Genomic DNA, 26,038 nt, shown 5'->3' with positions numbered 1-26,038 from the left:
TGAGGGAGTGCTTCACTGTCGGAGGGTCAGTACTGAGGGAGCACCGCACTGTCGGAGGTGCAGTACTGAGGAAGTGCTGCACTGTCGGATGGGAAGTACTGAGGGAGTGCTGCACTGTCGAGGGTCAGTACTGAGGGAGCACCGCACTGTCGGAGGGGCAGTTCTGAGGGAGCGCTGCACTGTCGGAGGGGCAGTACTGAGGGACTGCTGCACTGTCGGAGGGTCAGTACTGAGGGAGGTACTGCACTGTCGGAGAGTCAATACTGAGTGAGTGCTGCACTGTCGGAGGGGCAATACTGAGGGAGTGCTGCACTGTCAGACGGTCAGTACTGACGGAGCACCGCACTGTCGGAGAGGCAGTACTGAGGGAGCACCACACTGTCGGAGGTGCAGTACTGAGGAAGTGCTGCACTGTCGGTGGGGAAGTACTGAGGGAGTGCTGCACTGTCAGAGGGTCAGTACTGAGGGAGCACCGCACTGACGGAAAGGGGCAGTACTGAGGGAGTGCAGCACTTTCGGAGGGGCAGTACTGAGGGAGCGCTGCACTGTCGGAGGGGTAGTATTGAGGGAGGTACTACACTGTCGGAAAGGCAGTACTGAGGGATTGCTGCACTGTCGGAGAGGCAGTACCGAGGGAGCGCCACACTGTCGGAGGGGCAATACTGAGGGAGTGCTTCACTGTCGGAGGGTCAGTACTGAGGGAGCACCGCACTGTCGGAGGTGCAGTACTGAGGAAGTGCTGCACTGTCGGAGGGGAAGTACTGAGGGAGTGCTGCACTGTCAGAGGGTCAGTACTGAGGGAGCACCGCACTGTCGGAGGGGCAGTACTGATGGAGAGCTGCACTATCGGAGGTGCAGTACTGAGGAAGTACTGCACTGTCTGAGCGGAAGTACTGAGAGAGCGCTGCAATGTCGGAGGGGCAGTTCTGAGGGAGCGCTGCACTGTCGGATGGGCAGTACTGAGGGTGTGCTGCACTGTCAGAAGGGCAGTACTGAGGGAGCGCTGCAATGTCGGAGGGGCAGTTCTGAGGGAGCGCTGCACTGTTGGAGGGGCAGTACTGAGGAAGTGCCGCACTGTCGGAGGGGCAGTACAAGGAACTGCTGCACTGCCAGAGGAGCAGCATTGAGGGAGGTACTGCACTGTCGGAAAGGCAGTACTGAGGGAGCGCCGCACTGTCGGAGGGGCAGTACTGAGGAAGTGCCGCACTGTCGGAGGGTCAGTACTGAGGGAGTGCTGCACTATAGGGGAGGCAGTACTGAGGGAACACTGCACTGTCGGATGGGTCGTATTGAGGGAGGTACTACACTGTCGGAAAGGCAGTACTGAGTGAGTGTGCACTGTCGGAGGGGTAGTACTGAGGGAGTGCTGCACTGTCGGCGAGGCAGTACTGAGGGAGTGTGCACTGTCGGAGGGGCAGTACTGAGGGAGCGCCGCACTGTCGGAGGGGCAATACTGAGGAAGTGCTGAACTGTCTGAGCGGAAGTACTGAGGGAGTGCTGCACTGTCGGAGGGGCAGTACTGAGAGAGCGCTGCAATGTCGGAGGGGCAGTTCTGAGGGAGCGCTGCACTGTCGGAGGGGCAGTACTGAGGCTGTGCTGCACTGTCAGAAGGGCAGTACTGAGTGAGCGCTGCAATGTCGAAGGGGCAGTTCTGAGGGAGCGCTGCACTGTCAGAGGGGTAGTATTGAGGGAGGTACTACACTGTCGGAGAGGCAGTACAAAGGGAGTGCTGCACTGTCGCAGAGGCAGTACTGAGGGAGCGCCGCACTGTCGGAGGGGCAATACTGAGGGAGTGCTTCACTGTCGGAGGGTCAGTACTGAGGGAGCACCGCACTGTCGGAGGTGCAGTACTGAGGAAGTGCTGCACTGTCGGAGGGGAAGTACTGAGGGAGTGCTGCACTGTCGGAGGGTCAGTACTGAGGGAGCACCGCACTGTCGGAGGGGCAGTTCTGAGGGAGCGCTGCACTGTCGGAGGGGCAGTACTGAGGGACTGCTGCACTGTCGGAGGGTCAGTACTGAGGGAGGTACTGCACTGTCGGAGAGTCAATACTGAGTGAGTGCTGCAATGTCGGAGGGGCAATACTGAGGGAGTGCTGCACTGTCAGACGGTCAGTACTGACGGAGCACCGCACTGTCGGAGAGGCAGTACTGAGGGAGCACCACACTGTCGGAGGTGCAGTACTGAGGAAGTGCTGCACTGTCGGTGGGGAAGTACTGAGGGAGTGCTGCACTGTCAGAGGGTCAGTACTGAGGGAGCACCGCACTGACGGAAAGGGGCAGTACTGAGGGAGTGCAGCACTTTCGGAGGGGCAGTACTGAGGGAGCGCTGCACTGTCGGAGGGGTAGTATTGAGGGAGGTACTACACTGTCGGAAAGGCAGTACTGAGGGATTGCTGCACTGTCGGAGAGGCAGTACCGAGGGAGCGCCACACTGTCGGAGGGGCAATACTGAGGGAGTGCTTCACTGTCGGAGGGTCAGTACTGAGGGAGCACCGCACTGTCGGAGGTGCAGTACTGAGGAAGTGCTGCACTGTCGGAGGGGAAGTACTGAGGGAGTGCTGCACTGTCAGAGGGTCAGTACTGAGGGAGCACCGCACTGTCGGAGGGGCAGTACTGATGGAGAGCTGCACTATCGGAGGTGCAGTACTGAGGAAGTACTGCACTGTCTGAGCGGAAGTACTGAGAGAGCGCTGCAATGTCGGAGGGGCAGTTCTGAGGGAGCGCTGCACTGTCGGATGGGCAGTACTGAGGGTGTGCTGCACTGTCAGAAGGGCAGTACTGAGGGAGCGCTGCAATGTCGGAGGGGCAGTTCTGAGGGAGCGCTGCACTGTTGGAGGGGCAGTACAAGGAACTGCTGCACTGCCAGAGGAGCAGCATTGAGGGAGGTACTGCACTGTCGGAAAGGCAGTACTGAGGGAGCGCCGCACTGTCGGAGGGGCAGTACTGAGGGAGTACAGCACTGTCAGAGGGGCAGTGTTGAGGGAGTGTTGCACTGTCAGAGGGGCACTACAGAGTGAGCACTGCACTGGCAGAGGGGCAGTACTGAGTGAGCACTGCACTGGCAGAGGGGCAGTACTGAAGGAGAACTGCACTGCTGGAGAGGCAGTACTGAGGGAGTGCTGCACTGCCTGAGGGGCAGCAATGAGAGAAGAACTGCACTGTCGGAGGATCAGTACTGAGAGAGCGCCGCACTGTCAGAGGGTCAGTACTGATGGAATGCTGAACTATCGGAGGGGCAGTACTGAGGGAGCGCCGCACTGTCAGAGGCATATTACTGAGGAAGTGCTGCACTGTCGGAGGGTCAGTACTGAGGGAGGTACTGCACTGTCGGAGAGTCAATACTGAGAGAGTGCTGCACTGTCGGAGGGTCAGTACTGAGGGAGCACCGCACTGTCGGAGGTGCAGTACTGAGGAAGTGCTGCACAGTCGGAGGGGAAGTACTGAGGGAGTGCTGCACTGTCGGAGGGGCAGTACTGAGGGTGTGCTGCAGTGTCGGAAGGGTAGTATTGAGGGAGGTACTGCACTGTCGGAAAGGCAGTCCTGAGGGAGTGTGCACTGTCGGATGGGCAGTACTGAGGGAGTGCAGCACTTTCGGAGGGGCAGTACTGAGGGAGCGCTGCACTGTCAGAGGGATAGTATTGAGGGAGGTACTACACTGTCGGTGAGGCAGTACGAAGGGAGTGCTGCACTGTCGGAGAGGCAGTACTGAGGGAGCGCCGCACTGTCGGAGGGGCAATACTGAGGGAGTGCTTCACTGTCGGAGGGTCAGTACTGAGGGAGCACCGCACTGTCGGAGGTGCAGTACTGAGGAAGTGCTGCACTGTCGGAGGGGAAGTACTGAGGGAGTGCTGCACTGTCGGAGGGTCAGTACTGAGGGAGCACCGCACTATCGGAGGGGCAGTACTGATGGAGATCTGCACTATCGGAGGTGCAGTACTGAGGAAGTGCTGCACTGTCTGAGCGGAAGTACTGAGAGAGCGCTGCAATGTCGGAGGGGCAGTTCTGAGGGAGCGCTGCACTGTCGGAGGGTCAATACTGAGGGTGTGCTGCACTGTCGGAGGGGCAATACTGAGGGAGTGCTGCACTGTCGGAGGGTCAGTACTGACGGAGCACCGCACTGTCGGAGAGGCAGTACTGAGGGAGCACCACACCGTCGGAGGTGCAGTACTGAGGAAGTGCTGCACTGTCGCAGGGGAAGTACTGAGGGAGTGCTGCACTGTCAGAGGGTCAGTACTGAGGGAGCACCGCACTGTCGGAGGGGCAGTACTGATGGAGAGCTGCACTATCGGAGGTGCAGTACTGAGGAAGTACTGCACTGTCTGAGCGGAAGTACTGAGAAAGCGCTGCAATGTCGGAGAGGCAGTTCTGAGGGAGCGCTGCACTGTCGGAGGGGCAGTACTGAGGGAGTGCTGCAGTGTCGGAGGGGTAGTATTGAGGGAGCGCTGCACTGTCAGAGGGGCGTACTGAGGGACTGCTGCACTGTCGGAGGGACAGTTCTGATGGAGCGCTGCACTGTTGGAGGTGCAGTACTGAGGGACTGCTGCACTGTCGGAGGGACAGTTCTGAGGGAGCGCTGCACTGTCGGAGGGGCAGTACTGAGGGAGCGCCGCACTGTCGGAGGGGCAGTACTGAGGGAGCGCCGCACTGTCGGAGGGTCAGTACTGAGGGTGTGCTGCACTGTCGGAGGGTCAGTACTGAGAGAGCGCCACACTGTCGGAGGGTCAGTACTGAGGGAATGCTGAACTATCGGAGGGGCAGTACTGAGGGAGCGCCGCACTGTCAGAGGCATAGTACTGAGGAAGTGCTGCACTGTCGGAGGTCAGTACTGAGGGAGGTACTGCACTGTCGGAGAGTCAATACTGAGGGAGTGCTGCACTGTCGGAGGTTCAGTACTGAGGGAGCACCGCACTGTCGGAGGTGCAGTACTGAGGAAGTGCTGAACTGTCGGAGGGGAAGTACTGAGGGAGTGCTGCACTGTCAGAGGGTCAGTACTGAGTGGAGCACCGCACTGTTGGAGGAGCAGTATTGAGGGAGAGCTGCACTATCGGAGGTGCAGTACTGAGGAAGTGCTGAACTGTCAGAGCGGAAGTACTGAGGGAGTGCTGCACTGTCAGAGGGGCAGTACTGAGGGAGTGCTGCACTGTCAGAGGGGCAGTACTGAGAGAGTGCTGCACTGTTGGAGGGGCAGTTCTGAGGGAGCGCTGCCCTGTTGGAGGGGCAGTTCTGAGGGAGCGCTGCACTGTCGGAGTGGCAGTACTGAGGGAGTGCCGCACTGTCGGAGGGGCAGTACTGAGGGAGAGTTGCACTGTCGGAGGAATAGTACTGAGGGAGTGCTGCGTTGTCGGAGGGGATGTACTGAGGGAAGTATTGCACTGTCGGAGTGTCAATACTGAGGGAGCACTGCACTGTCGGAGGGGCAGTACTGAGGGAGAGTTGCACTGTCGGAGGGGCAGTACTGAGAGAGCGCCACACTGTCGGAGGGGCAGTACTAAGGGAGCATCGCACTGTCGGAGGCATAGTTCTGAGGGAGAGCTGCACTGTCGGAGGAGCAGTACTGAGGGAGTGGCGCACTGTTGGAGGTGCGGTACTGAGGCAGTGCTGCACTTTCTGGGGCAGTACTGAGGTAAGTACTGCACTGTCAGAGGGTCAGTACTGAGGGACTGCTGCACTGTCGAGGGGCAGTACTGAGGGAGTGCAGCACTATCGGATGGGCAGTACTGAGGGAGCACCGCACTGTCGGAGTGATAGTATTGAGGGAGGCACTGTACTGTCGGAAAGGCAGTACTGAGGGAGTGTGCACTGTCGGAACGGCAGTACTGAGGGAGAGCTGCACTGTCGGAGAGCACTACTGAGGGAGTGCTGCACTGTCGGAGGGTCAGTACTGAGGGAACACCGCACTGTCGGAGGTGCAGTACTGAGGAAGTGCTACACTGTCGGTGGGGAAGTACTGAGGGAGTGCTGCACTGTCAGAGGGTCAGTACTGAGGGAGCACCGCACTGTCGGAAAGGGGCAGTACTGATGAGAACTGCACTATCGGAGGTGCAGTACTGAGGAAGTGCTGTACTGTCTGAGCGGAATTACTGAGGGAGTGCTGCACTGTCGGAGGGGCAGTACTGAGAGAGCGCTACAATGTCGGAGGGGCAGTACTGAGGGAGTGCCGCACTGTCGGAGGGGCAGTACTGGGGGAGTGCTGCACTATAGGGGAGGCAGTACTGAGGGAACACTGCACTGTCGGATGGGTAGTATTGAGGGAGGTACTACACTGTCGGAAAGGCAGTACTGAGTGAGTGTGCACTGTCGGAGGGGTAGTACTGAGGGAGTGCTGCACTGTCGGCGAGGCAGTACTGAGGGAGTGTGCACTGTCGGAGGGGCAGTACTGAGGGAGCGCCGCACTGTCGGAGGGGCAATACTGAGGAAGTGCTGAACTGTCTGAGCGGAAGTACTGAGGGAGTGCTGCACTGTCAGAGGGTCAGTACTGAGGGAGCACCGCACTGACGGAAAGGGGCAGTACTGAGGGAGTGCAGCACTTTCGGAGGGGCAGTACTGAGGGAGCGCTGCACTGTCGGAGGGGTAGTATTGAGGGAGGTACTACACTGTCGGAAAGGCAGTACTGAGGGATTGCTGCACTGTCGGAGAGGCAGTACCGAGGGAGCGCCACACTGTCGGAGGGGCAATACTGAGGGAGTGCTTCACTGTCGGAGGGTCAGTACCGAGGGAGCACCGCACTGTCGGAGGTGCAGTACTGAGGAAGTGCTGCACTGTCGGAGGGGAAGTACTGAGGGAGTGCTGCACTGTCAGAGGGTCAGTACTGAGGGAGGACCGCACTGTCGAATGGGGCAGTACTGATGGAGAGCTGCACTATCGGAGGTGCAGTACTGAGGAAGTACTGCACTGTCTGAGCGGAAGTACTGAGAGAGCGCTGCAATGTCGGAGGGGCAGTTCTGAGGGAACGCTGCACTGTCGGAGGGGCAGTACTGAGGGTGTGCTGCACTGTCAGAAGGGCAGTACTGAGGGAGCGCTGCAATGTCGGAGGCGCAGTTCTGAGGTAGCGCTGCACTGTTGGAGGGGCAGTACAAGGGATTGCTGCACTGCCAGAGGGGTAGTATTGAGGGAGGTACTGTACTGTCGGAAAGGCAGTACTGAGGGAGTGTGCACTGTCTGAGGGGCAGCACTGAGGGAGTGCTGCATTGTCGGAGGGGCAGTACTGAGGGAGCGCCGCACTGTCGGAGGGGCAGTACTGAGGGAGTACAGCACTGTCAGAGGGGCAGTGTTGAGGGAGTGTTGCACTGTCAGAGGGGCAGTACTGAGTGAGCACTGCACTGTCGGAGGATCAGTACTGAGAGAGCGCCGCACTGTCAGAGGGTCTGTACTGAGGGAATGCTGAACTATCGGAGGGGCAGTACTGAGGGAGCGCCGCACTGTCAGAGGCATAGTACTGAGGAAGTGCTGCACTGTCGGAGGGTCAGTACTGAGGGAGGTACTGCACTGTCGGAGAGTCAATACTGAGAGAGTGCTGCACTGTCGGAGGGTCAGTACTGAGGGAGCACCGAACTGTCGGAAAGCGGCAGTACTGATGGAGAGCTGTACTATCGGAGGTGCAGTACTGAGGGAGTGCTGCAGTGTCGGAGGGGTAGTATTGAGGGAGGTACTGCACTGTCGGAAAGGCAGTCCTGAGGGAGCGCTGCACTGTCGGAGGTGCAGTACTGAGGAAGTGCTGCACTGTCGGAGGGGTAGTATTGAGGGAGGTACTGCACTGTCGGAAAGGCAGTCCTGAGGGAGCGCTGCACTGTCGGAGGTGCAGTACTGAGGAAGTGCTGCACTGTCGGAGGGGTAGTATTGAGGGAATGCCGCACTGTCAGAATGGCAGTACTGAGGGAGTACTGCACTGTCAGAGGGGCAGTACTGAGGGAGTGCTGCACAGTTGGAAGGGTAGTACTGAGGGAGTACAGCACTGTCAGAGAGGCAGTGTTGACGGAGTTTTGCACTGTCAGAGGGTCAGTACTGAGGGAGCACCGCACTGTCGGAGGAGCAGTAGTGAGGGAGCGCCGCACTCTCGGAGGGATAGTATTGAGGGAGCTACTGCACTGTCGGAAAGGCAGTACTGAGGGAGTGTGCACTGTCGGAGGGGCAGTACTGAGGGAGTGCTGCACTGTCAGAGGGGCGTACTGAGGGACTGCTGCACTGTCGGAGGGACAGTTCTGAGGGAGCGCTGCACTGTTGGAGGGGCAGTACTGAGGGACTGCTGCACTGTCGGAGGGACAGTTCTGAGCGAGCGCTGCACTGTCGGAGGGGCAGTACTGAGGGTGTGCTGCACTGTCGGAGGGTCAGTACTGAGAGAGCGCCGCACTGTCGGAGGGTCAGTACTGAGGGAATGCTGAACTATCGAAGGGGCAGTACTGAGGCAGCGCCGCACTGTCAGAGGCATAGTAATGAGCAAGTGCTGCACTGTCGGAGGTCAGTACTGAGGGAGGTACTGCACTGTCGGAGAGTCAATACTGAGGGAGTGCTGCACTGTTGGAGGTTCAGTACTGAGGGAGCACCGCACTGTCGGAGGTGCAGTACTGAGGAAGTGCTGAACTGTCGGAGGGGAAGTACTGAGGGAGTGCTGCACTGTCAGAGGGTCAGTACTGAGTGGAGCACCACACTGTTGGAGGAGCAGTATTGAGGGAGAGCTGCACTATCGGAGGTGCAGTACTGAGGAAGTGCTGAACTCTCAGAGCGGAAGTACTGAGGGAGTGCTGCACTGTCAGAGGGGCAGTACTGAGAGAGTGCTGCACTGTTGGAGGAGCAGTTCTGAGGGAGCGCTGCACTGTTGGAGGGGCAGTTCTGAGGGAGCGCTGCACTGTCGGAGTGGCAATACTGAGGGAGTGCCGCACTGTCGGAGGGGCAGTACTGAGGGAGAGTTGCACTGTCGGAGGAATAGTACTGAGGGAGTGCTGCGTTGTCGGAGGGGAAGTACTGAGGGAAGTACTGCACTGTCGGAGTGTCAATACTGAGGGAGCACTGCACTGTCGGAGGGGCAGTACTGAGGGAGAGTTGCACTGTCGGAGGAGCAGTACTGAGAGAGCGCCACACTGTCGGAGGGGCAGTACTAAGGGAGCATCGCACTAGTCGGAGGCATAGTACTGAGGGAGTGGCGCACTGTTGGAGGGGCGGTACTGAGGCAGTACTGCACTGTCAGAGGGTCAGTACTGAGAGACTGCTGCACTGTCGGGGGGCAGTACTGAGGGAGTGCAGCACTATCGGATGGGCAGTACTGAGGGAGCACCGCACTGTCGGAGTGATAGTATTGAGGGAGGCACTGTACTGTCGGAAAGGCAGTACTGAGGGAGTGTGCACTGTCGGAACGGCAGTACTCAGGGAGAGCTGCACTGTTGGAGAGGCAGTACTGAGGGAGTGCTGCACTGTCGGAGAGGCACGACTGAGGGAGTGCCGCACTGTCGGAGGGGCAATACTGAGGGAGTGCTGCACTGTCGGAGGGTCAGTAATGAGGGAGCACCGCACTGTCGGAGGTGCAGTACTGAGGAAGTGCTGCACTGTCGGAGGGGAAGTACTGAGGGAGTGCTGCACTGTCAGAGGGTCAGTACTGAGGGAGCACCGCACTGTCGGAAAGGGGCAGTACTGATGAGAGCTGCACTATCGGAGGTGCAGTACTGAGGAAGTGCTGCACTGTCTGAGCGGAAGTACTGAGGGAGTGCTGCACTGTCGGAGGTGCAGTACTGAGAGAGCGCTACAATGTCGGAGGGGCAGTACTGAGGGAGTACCGCACTGTCGGAGGGGCAGTATTGAGGGAGGTACTACACTGTCTGAGCGGAAGTACTGAGGGAGTGCTGCACTGTCGGAGAGGCAGTACTGAGGGAGCGCCGCACTGTCGGAGGGGCAATACTGAGGGAGTGCTTCACTGTCGGAGGGTCAGTACTGAGGGAGCACCGCACTGTCGGAGGTGCAGTACTGAGGAAGTGCTGCACTGTCGGAGGGGAAGTACTGAGGGAGTGCTGCACTGTCGGAGGGTCAGTACTGAGGGAGCACCGCACTGTCGGAGGGGCAGTACTGATTGAGATCTGCACTATCGGAGGTGCAGTACTGAGGAAGTGCTGCACTGTCTGAGCGGAAGTACTGAGAGAGCGCTGCAATGTCGGAGGGGCAGTTCTGAGGGAGCGCTGCACTGTCGGAGGGGCAGTACTGAGGGACTGCTGCACTGTCGGAGGGTCAGTACTGAGGGAGGTACTGCACTGTTGGAGAGTCAATACTGAGGGAGTGCTGCACTGTCGGAGGGGCAATACTGAGGGAGTGCTGCACTGTCGGAGGGTCAGTACTGACGGAGCACCGCACTGTCGGAGAGGCAGTACTGAGGGAGTGCCGCACTGTCGGAGGGGCAGTACTGAGGGAGTGCTGCACTATAGGGGAGGCAGTACTGAGGGAACACTGCACTGTCGGATGGGTAGTATTGAGGGAGGTACTACACTGTCTGAGCGGAAGTACTGAGGGAGTGCTGCACTGTCGGAGGGGCAGTCCTGAGAGAGCGCTGCAATGTCGGAGGGGCAGTTCTGAGGGAGCGCTGCACTGTCGGAGGGGCAGTACTGATGGAGAGCTGCACTATCGGAGGTGCAGTACTGAGGAAGTGCTGCACTGTCTGAGCGGAAGTACTGAGAGAGCGCTGCAATGTCGGAGGGGCAGTTCTGAGGTAGCGCTGCACTGTCGGAGGGGCAGTACTGAGGGTGTGCTGCAATGTCAGAAGGGTAATACTGAGGGAGCGCTGCACTGTCGGAGGGGCAGTACTGAGGGACTGCTGCACTGTCGGAGGGGTAGTATTGAGGGAGGTACTGCACTGTCGGAAAGGCAGTACTGAGGGAGTGTGCACTGTCGGAGGGGCAGTACTGAGGGAGTGCAGCACTTTCGGAGGGGCAGTGCTGAGGGAGCGCTGCACTGTCGGAGGGGTAGTATTGAGGGAGGTACTACACTGTCGGAAAGGCAGTACTGAGGGAGAGCTGCACTGTCGGAGAGGCAGTACCGAGGGAGTGCCGCACTGTCGGAGGGGCAATACTGAGGGAGTGCTGCACTGTCGGAGGGTCAGTACTGAGGGAGCACCGCACTGTCGGAGGTGCAGTACTGAGGAAGTGCCGCACTGTCGGAGGGGCAATACTGAGGGAGTGCTGCACTGTCAGAGGGTCAGTACTGAGGGAGCACTGCACTGTCGGGGGGGCAGTACTGAGGAAGTGCCGCACTGTCAGAGGGTCAGTACTGAGGGAGCACTGCACTGTCGGGGGGGCAGTACTGAGGGTGTGCTGCACTGTCAGAGGGTCAGTACTGAGGGAGCACTGCACTGTCGGGGGGGCAGTACTGAGGGTGTGCTGCACTGTCAGAAGCACAGTACTGAGGGAGCGCTGCAAAGTCGGAGGGGCAGTTCTGAGGGAGCGCTGCACCGTCGGAGGGGCAGTACTGAGGGAGCGCTGCTCTGTCGGAGGGGTAGTATTGAGAGAGGTACTGCACTGTCGGAAAGGCAGTACTGAGGGAGTGTGCACTGTCGGAGGGACAGTACTGAGGGAGTGTTGCACTTTCGGAGGGTAGTATTGAGAGAGGTACTACACTGTCGGAGGGGCAGTACTGAGGGAGTGTGCACTGTCGGAGGGGCAGTACTGAGGGAGTGCTGCACTGTCGGTGAGGCAGTACTGAGGGAGTGCTGCACTGTCGGAGGGTCAGTACTGAGGAAGTGCTGCAGTTTCGGAGGGGAAGTACTGAGGGAGTGCTGCACTGTCAGAGGGTCAGTACTGAGGAAGTGCTGAACTGTCTGAGCGGAAGTACTGAGGGAGTGCTGCACTGTCGGAGGGGCAGTACTGAGAGAGCGCTGCAATGTCGGAGGGGCAGTTCTGAGGGAGCGCTGCCCTGTCAGAGGGGCAGTTCTGAGGGTGCGCTGCCCTGTCAGAAGGGCAGTACTGAGGGAGCGCTGCAATGTCGAAATGGCAGTTCTGAGGGAGCACTGCAATGTCGGAGGGGCAGTACTGAAGGACTGTTGCACTGTCGGAGGGGTAGTATTGAGGGAGGTACTGCACTGTCGGAAAGGCAGTACTGAGGGAGCGCCGCACTGTCGGAGGGGCAGTTCTGAGGGAGTACAGCACTGTCAGAGGGGCAGTGTTGAGGGAGTGTTGCACTGTCAGAGGGGCAGTACTGAGTGAGCACTGCACTGGCAGAGGGGCAGTACTGAGTGAGCACTGCACTGGCAGAGGGGCAGTACTGAAGGAGAACTGCACAGCTGGAGAGGCAGTACTGAGGGAGTGCTGCACTGTCTGAGGGGCAGCAATGAGAGAAGAACTGCACTGTCAGAGGGTCAGTACTGAGTGAGCACTGCACTGGCAGAGGGGCAGTACTGAAGGAAAACTGCACTGCTGGAGAGGCAGTACTGAGGGAGTGCTGCACTGTCTGAGGGGCAGCAATGAGAGAAGAACTGCACTGTCGGAGGATCAGTACTGAGAGAGCGCTGCACTGTCGGAGGTTCAGTACTGATGGAATGCTGAACTATCGAAGGGGCAGTACTGAGGGAGCGCCGCACTGTCAGAGGCATAGTACTGAGGAAGTGCTGCACTGTCGGAGGGTCAGTACTGAGGGAGCACCGCACTGTCGGAAGTGCAGTACTGAGGAAGTGCTGCACTGTCGCAGTGGCAGCACTGAGGGAGTGCCGCACTGTCGGAGGGGCAGTACTGAGGGAGCGCCGCACTGTCGGAGGGGCAATACTGAGGGAGTGCTGCACTGTCGGAGGGTCAGTACTGAGGGAGCACCGCAATGTCGGAGGGGTAGTATTGAGGGAGGTACTGCACTGTCGGAAAGGCAGTACGGAGGGAGTGCTGCACTGTCGGAGGGGCAGTACTGAGGGACTGCTGCACTGTCGGAGGGGCAGTACTGAGGGAGCACCGCACTGTCGGAGGTGCAGTACTGAGGAAGTGCTGCACTGTCGGAGGGGAAGTACTGAGGGAGTGCTGCACTGTCAGAGGGTCAGTACTGAGGGAGCACCGCACTGTCGGAAAGGGGCAGTACTGATGGAGAGCTGCACTCGCGGAGGTGCAGTACTGAGGGAGTGCTGCACTGTCGGAGGGGTAGTATTGAGGGAGGTACTGCACTGTCGGAAAGGCAGTACTGAGGGAGTGTGCACTGTCGGAGGGGCAGTACTGAGGGAGTGCAGCACTTTCGGAGGGGCAGTACTGAGGGAGCGCTGCACTGTCGGAGGGGTAGTATTGAGGGAGGTACTACACTGTCGGAAAGGCAGTACTGAGGGAGTGCTTCACTGTCGGAGGGTCAGTACTGTGGGAGCACCGCACTGTCGGAGGTGCAGTACTGAGGAAGTGCTGCACTGTCGGAGGGGAAGTACTGAGGGAGTGCTGCACTGTCAGAGGGTCAGTATTGAGGGAACACCGCACTGTCGGAGGGGCAGTACTGATGGAGAGCTGCACTATCGGAGGTGCAGTACTGAGGAAGTGCTGCACTGTCAGAGGGTCAGTACTGAGGGAGCGCTGCAATGTCGGAGGGGCAGTTCTGAGGGAGCGCTGCACTGTCGGAGGGTCAATACTGAGGGTGTGCTGCACTGTCGGAGGGGCAATACTGAGGGAGTGCTGCACTGTCGGAGGGTCAGTACTGACGGAGCACCGCACTGTCGGAGAGGCAGTACTGAGGGAGCACCGCACTGTCGGAGGTGCAGTACTGAGGAAGTGCTGCACTGTCGCAGGGGAAGTACTGAGGGACTGCTGCACTGTCAGAGGGTTAGTATTGAGGGAGGTACTGCACTGTCGGAAAGGCAGTACTGAGGGAGTGTGCACTGTCGGAGGGGCAGTACTGAGTGAGTGTGCACTTTCGGAGGGGCAGTACTGAGGGAGTGCTGCACTGTCGGAGGGGCAGTACTGAGGGAGTGTGCACTGTCGGAGGGGCAGTACTGAGGGAGTGCTGCACTGTCGGAGGGGCAGTACTGAGAGAGCGCTGCAATGTCGGAGGGGCAGTTCTGAGGGAGCGCAGCACTGTCGGAGGGGCAGTACTGAGGGTGTGCTGCACTGTCAGAAGGGCAGTACTGAGAGAGCGCTGCAATGTCGGAGGGGCAGTACTGAGGGACTGTTGTACTGTCGGAGGGGTAGTATTGAAGGAGGTACTGCACTGTCGGAAAGGCAGTACTGAGGGAGTGTGCAATGTCTGAGGGGCAGTACTGAGGGAGTGCAGCACTTTCGGAGGGGCAGTACTGAGGGACTGCTGCACTGTCGGAGGGGTAGTATTGAGAGAGGTACTACACTGTCGGAAAGGCAGTACTGAGGGAGTGTGCACTGTCGGAGGGGCAGTACTGAGGGTGTGCTGCACTGTCAGAAGGGCAGTACTGAGGGAGCGCCGCAATGTCGGAGGGGCAGTACTGATGGAGTGCAGCACTTTCGGAGGGGCAGTACTGAGGGAGCGCTGCACTGTCTGAGGGGTAGTATTGAGGGAGGTACTGCACTGTCAGAAAGGCAGTACTGAGGGAGTGTGCACTGTCGGTGGGGCAGTACTGAGGGAGTGCTGCACTGTCGGAGGGGCAGTACTGAGGGAGCGCCGCACTGTCGGAGGGGCAGTACTGAGGGAGTGTGCACTGTCGGAGGGGCAGTATGAGGGAGCACCACGCTGTCAGACGGTTAGTATTGATGGAGGTACTGCACTGTCGGAGGGGCAGTACTGAGGTAACGCCGCACTGTCGGAAAGGCAGTACTTAGGAAGTGCCGCACTGTCGGAGAGGCAGCACTGAGGGAGTGCTGCACTGTTGGAGGGGCAGTACTGAGGGAGTGCTGCACTGTTGGAGGGGCAATGTTGAGGGAGTGTTGCACTGTCAGAGGGGCAGTACTGAGTGAGCACTGCACTGGCAGAGGGGCAGTACTGAAGGAGAACTGCACTGCTGGAGAGGCAGTACTGAGGGAGTGTTGCACTGTCTGAGGGGCAGCAATGAGATAAGAACTGCACTGTCGGAAAGGCAGTACTGAGGGAGTGTGCACTGTCGGAGGGGCAGTACTGAGGGAGTGCAGCACTTTTGGAGGGGCAGTACTGAGGGAGCGCTGCACTGTCGGAGGGATAGTATTGAGGGAGGTACTACACTGTCGGAAAGGCAGTACTGAGGGAGTGCTGCACTGTCGGAGACGCAGTACTGAGGGAGCGCCGCACTGTCGGAAGGGCAATACTGAGGGAGTGCTTCACTGTCGGAGGGGAAGTACTGAGGGAGTGCTGCACTGTCAGAGGGGAAGTATTGAGGGAGCACAGCACTGTCGGAGGGGCAGTACTGATGGAGAGCTGCACTATCGGAGGTTCAGTACTGAGGAACTGTTGGAGGGGAAGTACTGAGAGAGCGCTGCAATGTCGGAGGTGCAGTTCTGAGGGAGTGCTGCACTGTCGGAGGGGCAGTACTGAGGGACTGCTGCACAGTCAGAGGGGTAGTATTGAGGGAGGTACTGCACTGTCGGAAAGGCAGTACTGAGGGAGTGTGCACTGTCGGTGGGGCAGTACTGAGGGTGTGCTGCACTGTCAGTAGGGCAGTACTGAGGGAGCACTGCAATGTCGGAGGGGCAGTAATGAGGGAGTGCAGCACTTTCGGAGGGGCAGTATGAGGGAGCGCCGCGCTGTCGGAGGGGCAGCGCTGAGGGAGCGCCGCACTGTCGGAGGGGCAGTACTGAGGTAACGCCGCACTGTCGGAAAGGCAGTACTGAGGGAGTGTGCACTGTCGCTGAGGCAGCACTGAGGGAGTGCTGCACTTTGGAGGGGCAGTACTGAGGGTGTGCTGCACTGTTGGAGGGGCAGTACTGAGGGAGTACAGCACTGTCAGAGTGGCAGTGTTGAGGGAGTGTTGCACTGTCAGAGGGGCATTACTGAGTGAGCACTGCACTGGCAGAGGGTCAATACTGAGGGAGCGCTGCACTATCGGAGGGGCAGTACTGAGGGACTGCTGCACTGTCAGAGGGGTAGTATTGAGGGAGGTACTGCACTGTCGGAAAGGCAGTACTGAGAGAGTGTGCACTGTCGGAGGGGCAGTACTGAGGGTGTGCTGCACTGTCAGTAGGGCAGTACTGAGGGAGCACTGCACTGTCGGAGGGGCAGTAATGAGGGAGTGCAGCACTTTCGGAGGGGCAGTACTGAGGGAGCGCTGCACTGTCGGAGGGGTAGTATTGGGAGAGGTACTACACTGTCGAAGGGGGCAGTACTGAGGGAGTGTGCACTGTCGGAGGGGCAGTACTGAGGGAGTGTGCACTGTCGGAGGGGCAGTACTGAGGGAGCACCGCACTGTCGGAGGGGCAGCGCTGAGGGAGCGCCGCACTGTCGGAGGGGCAGTACTGAGGGAGTGTGCACTGTCGGAGGGGCAGTACTGAGGGAGTGCTGCACTGTCGGAGGGGCAGCGCTGAGGGAGCGCCGCACTGTCAGAGGGGCAGTACTGAGGGAGTGTGCACTATCGGAGGGGCAGTATGAGGGAGCGCCGCGCTGTCGGTGGGGTAATATTGAGGGAGGTACTGCACTGTCGGAGGGGCAGTACTGAGGGAGTGTGCACTGTCGGAGGGGCAGTACTGAGGGAGTGCTGCACTGTCGGAGGGGCAGCGCTGAGGGAGCGCCGCACTGTCGGAGGGGCAGTACTGAGGGAGTGTGCACTGTCGGAGGGGCAGTATGAGGGAGTGCCGCGCTGTCGGAGGGGTAATATTGAGGGAGGTACTGCACTGTCGGAGGGGCAGTACTGAGGTAACACCGCACTGTCGGAAAGGCAGTACTGAGGGAGTGTGCACTGTCGCAGAGGCAGCACTGAGGGAGAGTTGCACTGTCGGAGGGGCAGTACTGAAAGAGCACCGCACTGTTGGAGGGGCAGTACTAAGGAAGCGTCGCACTGTCGGAAGCATAGTACTGAGGGAGTGCTGCACTGTCAGAGGGGCAATGCTGAAGGAGGTACTGCACTGTTGGAGGGTCAGTACTGAGGGAGAGCTGCACTGTCAGAGGAGCAGTAGTGAGGGAGTGGCGCACTGTTGGAGGGGCAGTACTGAGGCAGTGCTGCACTTTCTGAGGGGCAGTACTGAGGTAAGTACAGCACTTTCAGAGGGTCAGGACTGAGGGACTGCTGCACTGTCGGAGGGTCAGTACTGAGGGAGGTACTGCAGTGTCGGAGGTGCAGTGCTGAAGGAGTGCTGCACTGTCAGAGGGGCAATGCTGAAGGAGGTACTGCATTGTTGGAGGGTCAGTACTGAGGGAGAGCTGCACTGTCGGAGGAGCAGTACTGAGGGAGAGGCGTACTTTTGGAGGGACAGTACTGAGGTAGAACTGCACTTTCTGAGGGGCAGTACTGAGGTAAGTACAGCACTTTCAGAGGGTCAGGACTGAGGGACTGCTGCACTGTGGGGGGGCAGTACTGAGGGAGTGCAGCACTTTCGGATGGGCAGTACTGAGGGAGTGCCGCACTGTCGGAAAGGCAGTTCTGAGGGAGGGTGTACTGTCGGAGGGGCAGTACTGAGGGAGCGCTGTGCTGTCGGAGGGGCAGTACTGAGGGAGTGTGCACTGTCGGAGGGGCAGTACTGAGGGAGCGCTGTGCTGTCGGAGGGGTAGTATTGAGGGAGGTACTGCATTGTCGGAGGGGCAGTACTGAGGGAAAGCCGCACTGTCGGAAAGGCAGTACTGAGGGAGTGCGCACTGACGGAGGGGCAGTACTGAGGGAGTGCTGCACTGTTGGAGAGGCAGTACCGAGGGAACGCCGCACTGTCGGAGGGCCAGTACTGAGGGAGAGCTGCACTGTTGGAGGAGCAGTACTGAGGGAGTGCTGCACTGTCACAGGGGCAGTACTGAGGGAGTGCTGCACTGTCGGAGGGTCAGTACTGAGGAAGTGCTGCACTGTCGGAGGGGAAGTACTGAGGGACTGCTGCACTGTCAGAGGGTCAGTATTGAGGGAACACCGCACTGTCGGAGGGGCAGTACTGATGGAGAGCTGCACTATCGGAGGTTCAGTATTGAGGGAACACCGCACTGTCGGAGGGGCAGTATTGAGGGAGGTACTGCACTGTCGGAAAGGCAGTACTGAGGGAGTGTGCACTGTCGGAGGGGCAGTACTGAGGGAGTGCAGCACTTTCGGAGGAGCAGTACTGAGGGAGCGCTGCACTGTCGGAGGGGTAGTATTGAGGGAGGTACTACACTGTCGGAAAGGCAGTACTGAGGGAGTGCTTCACTGTCGGAGGGTCAGTACTGTGGGAGCACCGCACTGTCGGAGGTGCAGTACTGAGGAAGTGCTGCACTGTCGGAGGGGAAGTACTGGAGGGAGTGCTGCACTGTCAGAGGGTCAGTATTGAGGGAACACCGCACTGTCGGAGGGGCAGTACTGATGGAGAGCTGCACTATCGGAGGTGCAGTACTGAGGAAGTGCTGCACTGTCTGAGCGGAAGTACTGAGAGAGCGCTGCAATGTCGGAGGGGCAGTTCTGAGGGAGCGCTGCACTGTCAGAGGGGCAGTACTGAGGGTGTGCTGCACTGTCAGAAGGGCAGTACTGAGGGAGCGCTGCAATGACGGAGGGGCAGTTCTGAGGGAGCGCTGCACTGTCGAAGGGGCAGTACTGAGGGAGCGCCGCACTGTCGGAGGGTTAGTATTGAGGGAGGTACTGCACTGTCGGAAAGGCAGTACTGAGGGAGTGTGCACTGTCGGAGGGGCAGTACTGAGGGAGTGTTGCACTGTCGGAGGGGTCGTATTGAGAGAGGTACTACACTGTCGGAGGGGCAGTACTGAGGGAGTGTGCACTGTCGGAGGGGAAGTACTGAGGGAGTGCTGCACTGTCGGAGGGGCAGTACTGAGGGAGTGTGCACTGTCGGAGGGGCAGTACTGAGGGAGTGCTGCACTGTCGGAGGGGCAGTACTGAGAGAGCGCTGCAATGTCGGAGGGGCAGTTCTGAGGGAGCGCAGCACTGTCGGAGGGGCAGTACTGAGGGTGTGCTGCAGTGTCAGAAGGGCAGTACTGAGAGAGCGCTGCAATGTCGGAGGGGCAGTACTGAGGGACTGTTGCACTGTCGGAGGGGTAGTATTGAGGGAGGTACTGCACTGTCGGAAAGGCAGTACTGAGGGAGTGTGCAATGTCTGAGGGGCAGTACTGAGGGAGTGCAGCACTTTCGGAGGGGCAGTACTGAGGGACTCCTGCACTGTCGGAAGGGTAGTATTGAGAGAGGTACTACACTGTCGGAAAGGCAGTACTGAGGGAGTGTGCACTGTCGGAGGGGCAGTACTGAGGGTGTGCTGCACTGTCAGAAGGGCAGTACTGAGGGAGCGCCGCAATGTCGGAGGGGCAGTACTGATGGAGTGCAGCACTTTCGGAGGGGCAGTACTGAGGGAGCGCTGCACTGTCTGAGGGGTAGTATTGAGGGAGGTACTGCACTGTCAGAAAGGCAGTACTGAGGGAGTGTGCACTGTCAGTGGGGCAGTACTGAGGGAGTGCTGCACTGTCGGAGGGGCAGTACTGAGGGAGCGCCGCACTGTCGGAGGGGCAGTACTGAGGGAGTGTGCACTGTCGGAGGGGCAGTATGAGGGAGCACCGCGCTGTCGGAGGGTTAGTATTGATGGAGGTACTGCACTGTCGGAGGGGCAGTACTGAGGTAACGCCGCACTGTCGGAAAGGCAGTACTTAGGAAGTGCCGCACTGTCGGAGAGGCAGCACTGAGGGAGTGCTGCACTGTTGGAGGGGCAGTACTGAGGGAGTGCTGCACTGTTGGAGGGGCAGTACTGAGGGAGTACAGCACTGTCAGAGGGGCAATGTTGAGGGAGTGTTGCACTGTCACAGGGGAAGTACTGAGTGAGCACTGCACTGGCAGAGGGGCAGTACTGAAGGAGAACTGCACTGCTGGAGAGGCAGTACTGAGGGAGTGTTGCACTGTCTGAGGGGCAGCAATGAGATAAGAACTGCACTGTCAGAAAGGCAGTACTGAGGGAGTGTGCACTGTCGGAGGGGCAGTACTGAGGGAGTGCAGCACTTTTGGAGGGGTAGTACTGAGGGAGCGCTGCACTGTCGGAGGGGTAGTATTGAGGGAGGTACTACACTGTCGGAAAGGCAGTACTGAGGGAGTGCTGCACTGTCGGAGACGCAGTACTGAGGGAGCGCCGCACTGTCGGAGGGGCAATACTGAGGGAGTGCTTCACTGTCGGAGGGGAAGTACTGAGGGAGTGCTGCACTGTCAGAGGGGAAGTATTGAGGGAGCACAGCACTGTCGGAGGGGCAGTACTGATGGAGAGCTGCACTATCGGAGGTTCAGTACTGAGGAACTGTCGGAGGGGAAGTACTGAGAGAGCGCTGCAATGTCGGAGGTGCAGTTCTGAGGGAGCGCTGCACTGTCGGAGGGGCAGTACTGAGGGACTGCTGCACAGTCAGAGGGGTAGTATTGAGGGAGGTACTGCACTGTCGGAAAGGCAGTACTGAGGGAGTGTGCACTGTCGGAGGGGCAGTACTGAGGGTGTGCTGCACTGTCAGTAGGGCAGTACTGAGGGAGCACTGCAATGTCGGAGGGGCAGTAATGAGGGAGTGCAGCACTTTCGGAGGGGCAGTATGAGGGAGCGCCGCGCTGTCGGAGGGGCAGCGCTGAGGGAGCGCCGCACTGTCGGAGGGGCAGTACTGAGGGAGTGTGCACTGTCGGAGGGGCAGTATGAGGGAGCGCCGCGCTGTCGGAGGGGTAATATTGAGGGAGGTACTGCACTGTCGGAGGGGCAGTACTGAGGTAACGCCGCACTGTCGGAAAGGCAGTACTGAGGGAGTGTGCACTGTCGCAGAGGCAGCACTGAGGGAGTGCTGCACTTTGGAGGGGCAGTACTGAGGGAGTGCTGCACTGTTGAAGGGGCAGTACTGAGGGAGCGCTGCACTGTCGGAGGGGCAGTACTGAGGGACTGCTGCACTGTCAGAGGGGTAGTATTGAGGGAGGTACTGCACTGTCGGAAAGGCAGTACTGAGAGAGTGTGCACTGTCGGAGGGGCAGTACTGAGGGTGTGCTGCACTGTCAGTAGGGCAGTACTGAGGGAGCACTGCAATGTCGGAGGGGCAGTAATGAGGGAGTGCAGCACTTTCGGAGGGGCAGTACTGAGGGAGCGCTGCACTGTCGGAGGGGTAGTATTGGGAGAGGTACTACACTGTCGAAGGGGGCAGTACTGAGGGAGTGTGCACTGTCGGAGGGGCAGTACTGAGGGAGTGCTGCACTGTCGGAGGGGCAGCGCTGAGGGAGCGCCGCACTGTCGGAGGGGCAGTACTGAGGGAGTGTGCACTGTCGGAGGGGCAGTACTGAGGGAGTGTGCACTGTCGGAGGGGCAGTACTGAGGGAGTGCTGCACTGTCGGAGGGGCAGTACTGAGAGAGGTACTACACTGTCGAAGGGGGCAGTACTGAGGGAGTGTGCACTGTCGGAGGGGCAGTACTGAGGGAGCACCGCACTGTCGGAGGGTTAGTATTGATGGAGGTACTGCACTGTCGGAGGGGCAGTACTGAGGTAACGCCGCACTGTCGGAAAGGCAGTACTTAGGAAGTGCCGCACTGTCGGAGAGGCAGCACTGAGGGAGTGCTGCACTGTTGGAGGGGCAGTACTGAGGGAGTGCTGCACTGTTGGAGGGGCAGTACTGAGGGAGTACAGCACTGGCAGAGGGGCAGTACTGAAGGAGACCTGCACTGCTGGAGAGGCAGTACTGAGGGAGTGTTGCACTGTCTGAGGGGCAGCAATGAGATAAGAACTGCACTGTCGGAAAGGCAGTACTGAGGGAGTGTGCACTGTCGGAGGGGCAGTACTGAGGGAGTGTGCACTGTCGGAGGGGCAGTACTGAGGGAGCGCTGCACTGTCGGAGGGGTAGTATTGAGGGAGGTACTACACTGTCGGAAAGGCAGTACTGAGGGAGTGCTGCACTGTCGGAGACGCAGTACTGAGGGAGCGCCGCACTGTCGGAGGGGCAATACTGAGGGAGTGCTTCACTGTCGGAGGGGAAGTACTGAGGGAGTGCTGCACTGTCAGAGGGGAAGTATTGAGGGAGCACAGCACTGTCGGAGGGGCAGTACTGATGGAGAGCTGCACTATCGGAGGTTCAGTACTGAGGAACTGTCGGAGGGGAAGTACTGAGAGAGCGCTGCAATGTCGGAGGTGCAGTTCTGAGGGAGCGCTGCACTGTCGGAGGGGCAGTACTGAGGGACTGCTGCACAGTCAGAGGGGTAGTATTGAGGGAGGAACTGCACTGTCGGAAAGGCAGTACTGAGGGAGTGTGCACTGTCGGAGGGGCAGTACTGAGGGTGTGCTGCACTGTCAGTAGGGCAGTACTGAGGGAGCACTGCAATGTCGGAGGGGCAGTAATGAGGGAGTGCAGCACTTTCGGAGGGGCAGTATGAGGGAGCGCCGCGCTGTAGGAGGGGCAGCGCTGAGGGAGCGCCGCACTGTCGGAGGGGCAGTACTGAGGGAGTGTGCACTGTCGGAGGGGCAGTATGAGGGAGCGCCGCGCTGTCGGAGTGGTAATATTGAGGGAGGTACTGCACTGTCGGAGGGGCAGTACTGAGGTAACGCCGCACTGTCGGAAAGGCAGTACTGAGGGAGTGTGCACTGTCGCAGAGGCAGCACTGAGGGAGTGCTGCACTTTGGAGGGGCAGTACTGAGGGAGTGCTGCACTGTTGGAGGGGCAGTACTGAGGGAGTACAGCACTGTCAGAGTGGCAGTGTTGAGGGAGTGTTGCACTGTCAGAGGGGCAGTACTGAGTGAGCACTGCACTGGCAGAGGGTCAATACTGAGGGAGCGCTGCACTGTCGGAGGGGCAGTACTGAGGGACTGCTGCACTGTCAGAGGGGTAGTATTGAGGGAGGTACTGCACTGTCGGAAAGGCAGTACTGAGAGAGTGTGCACTGTCGGAGGGGCAGTACTGAGGGTGTGCTGCACTGTCAGTAGGGCAGTACTGAGGGAGCACTGCAATGTCGGAGGGGCAGTAATGAGGGAGTGCAGCACTTTCGGAGGGGCAGTACTGAGGGAGCGCTGCACTGTCGGAGGGGTAGTATTGGGAGAGGTACTACACTGTCGAAGGGGGCAGTACTGAGGGAGTGTGCACTGTCGGAGGGTCAGTACTGAGGGAGTGTGCACTGTCGGAGGGGCAGTCCTGAGGGAGTGTGCACTGTCGGAGGGGCAGTACTGAGGGAGTGCTGCACTGTCGGAGGGGTAGTACTGAGAGAGGTACTACACTGTCGAAGGGGGCAGTACTGAGGGAGTGTGCACTGTCGGAGGGGCAGTACTGAGGGAGCACCGCACTGTCGGAGGGGCAGCGCTGAGGGAGCGCCGCACTGTCGGAGGGGCAGTACTGAGGGAGTGTGCACTGTCGGAGGGGCAGTACTGAGGGAGTGCTGCACTGTCGGAGGGGCAGCGCTGAGGGAGCGCCGCACTGTCGGAGGGGCAGTACTGAGGGAGTGTGCACTGTCGGAGGGGCAGTATGAGGGAGCGCCACGCTGTCGGAGGGGTAATATTGAGGGAGGTACTGCACTGTCAGAGGGGCAGTACTGAGGGAGTGTGCACTGTCGGAGGGGCAGTACTGAGGGAGTGCTGCACTGTCGGAGGGGCAGCGCTGAGGGAGCGCCGCACTGTCGGAGGGGCAGTACTGAGGGAGTGTGCACTGTCGGAGGGGCAGTATGAGGGAGCGCCGCGCTGTCGGAGGGGTAATATTGAGGGAGGTACTGCACTGTCGGAGGGGCAGTACTGAGGTAACGCCGCACTGTCGGAAAGGCAGTACTGAGGGAGTGTGCACTGTCGCAGAGGCAGCACTGAGGGAGAGTTGCACTGTCGGAGGGGCAGTACTGAAAGAGCACCGCACTGTTGGAGGGGCAGTACTAAGGGAGCGTCGCACTGTCGGAAGCATAGTACTGAGGGAGTGCTGCACTGTCAGAGGGGCAATGCTGAAGGAGGTACTGCACTGTTGGAGGGTCAGTACTGAGGGAGAGCTGCACTGTCAGAGGAGCAGTAGTGAGGGAGTGGCGCACTGTTGGAGGGGCAGTACTGAGGCAGTGCTGCACTTTCTGAGGGGCAGTACTGAGGTAAGTACTGCACTGTCAGAGGGTCAGGACTGAGGGACTGCTGCACTGTCGGAGGGTCCGTACTGAGGGAGGTACTGCAGTGTCGGAGGTGCAGTGCTGAAGGAGTGCTGCACTGTCAGAGGGGCAATGCTGAAGGAGGTACTGCATTGTTGGAGGGTCAGTACTGAGGGAGAGCTGCACTGTCGGAGGAGCAGTACTGAGGGAGTGGCGTACTTTTGGAGGGACAGCACTGAGGTAGAACTGCACTTTCTGAGGGGCAGTACTGAGGTAAGTACTGCACTGTCAGAGGGTCAGTACTGAGGGACTGCTGCACTGTGGGGGGGCAGTACTGAGGGAGTGCAGCACTTTCGGATGGGCAGTACTGAGGGAGTGCCGCACTGTCGGAAAGGCAGTTCTGAGGGAGGATGTACTGTCGGAGGGGCAGTACTAAGGGAGCGCTGTGCTGTCGGAGGGGCAGTACTGAGGGAGTGTGCACTGTCGGAGGGGCAGTACTGAGGGAGCGCTGTGCTGTCGGAGGGGTAGTATTGAGGGAGGTACTGCATTGTCGGAGGGGCAGTACTGAGGGAACGCCGCACTGTCGGAAAGGCAGTACTGAGGGAGTGCGCACTGACGGAGGGGCAGTACTGAGGGAGTGCTGCACTGTTGGAGAGGCAGTACCGAGGGAGCGCCGCACTGTCGGAGGGCCAGTACTGAGGGAGAGCTGCACTGTTGGAGGAGCAGTACTGAGGGAGTGCTGCACTGTCACAGGGGCAGTACTGAGGGAGTGCTGCACTGTTGGAGGGGCAGTACTGAGGGAGTATAGCACTGTCAGAGTGGCAGTGTTGAGGGAGTGATGCACTGTCAGAGAGGCAGTACTGAGTGAGCACTGCACTGTCAGAGGGGCAGTACTGAGGGAATTCTGAACTGTCGGAGGGGCAGTACTGAGGGAGCGCCGCACTGTCAGAGGCAGAGTACTGAGGAAGTGCTGCACTGTCGGAGGGTCAGAACTGAGGGAGGTACTGCACTGTCGGAGAGTCAATACTGAGGGAGTGCTGCACTGTCGCTGGGGCAATACTGAGGGAGTGCTGCACTGTCGGAGAGTCAGTACTGAGGGAGCACCGCACTGTCGGAGGTGCAGTACTGAGGGAGTGCTGCACTGTCAGAGGGTCAGTACTGAGGGAGCACCGCACTGTTGGAGGGGCAGTACTGAGGGAGAGCTGCACTATCGGAGGTGCAGTACTGAGGAAGTGCTTAACTGTCGGAGCGGAAGTACTGAGGGAGTGCTGCACTGTCGGAGGGGCAGTATTGAGAGAGCGCTGCACTGTCGGAGGGGCAGTACTGAGGGAGTGCCGCATTGTTGGAGGGGCAGTACTGAGGGAGCGCTGCACTATCGGAGGGTCAATACTGATGCAGTGCTGCACTGTCGGAGGGGCAATACTGAGGGAGTTCTGCACTGTCAGAGGGTCAGTACTGAGGGAGCACCACACTGTCGGAGGGGAAGTACTGAGGGAGTGCGGCACTGTCGGAGGGGCAGTACTGAGAGAGCGCTGCACTGTCGGAGTGGCAGTACTGAGGGAGTGCCGCACTGTCGGAGGGGCAGTACTGAGGGAGCGCCGCACTGTCGGAGGGGAAGTACTGAGGGAGTGCTGCACTGTCAGAGGGTCAGTATTGAGGGAGCACCGCACTGTCGGAGGGGCAGTACTGATGGAGAGCTCCACTATCGGAGGTTCAGTAGTGAGGAAGTGCTGCACTGTCTGAGCGGAAGTACTGAGAGAGCGCTGTAATGTCGGAGGGGCAGTTCTGAGGGAGCGCTGCACTGTCAGAGGGGCAGTACTGAGGGTGTGCTGCACTGTCAGAAGGGCAGTACTGAGGGAGCGCTGCAATGTCGGAGGGGCAGTTCTGAGGGAGCGCTGCACTGTCGGAGGGGCAGTATTGAGGGACTGCTGCACTGTCGGAGGGGTAGTATTGAGGGAGGTACTGCACTGTCGGAAAGGCAGTACTGAGGGAGTGTGCACTGTCGGAGGGGCAGTACTGAGGGTGTGCTG

Source organism: Pristiophorus japonicus, chromosome 11 (genome assembly GCF_044704955.1).
Source record: "Pristiophorus japonicus isolate sPriJap1 chromosome 11, sPriJap1.hap1, whole genome shotgun sequence".
Taxonomy (NCBI): domain Eukaryota; kingdom Metazoa; phylum Chordata; class Chondrichthyes; family Pristiophoridae; genus Pristiophorus; species Pristiophorus japonicus.
This window is presented reverse-complemented; position numbering follows the sequence as displayed.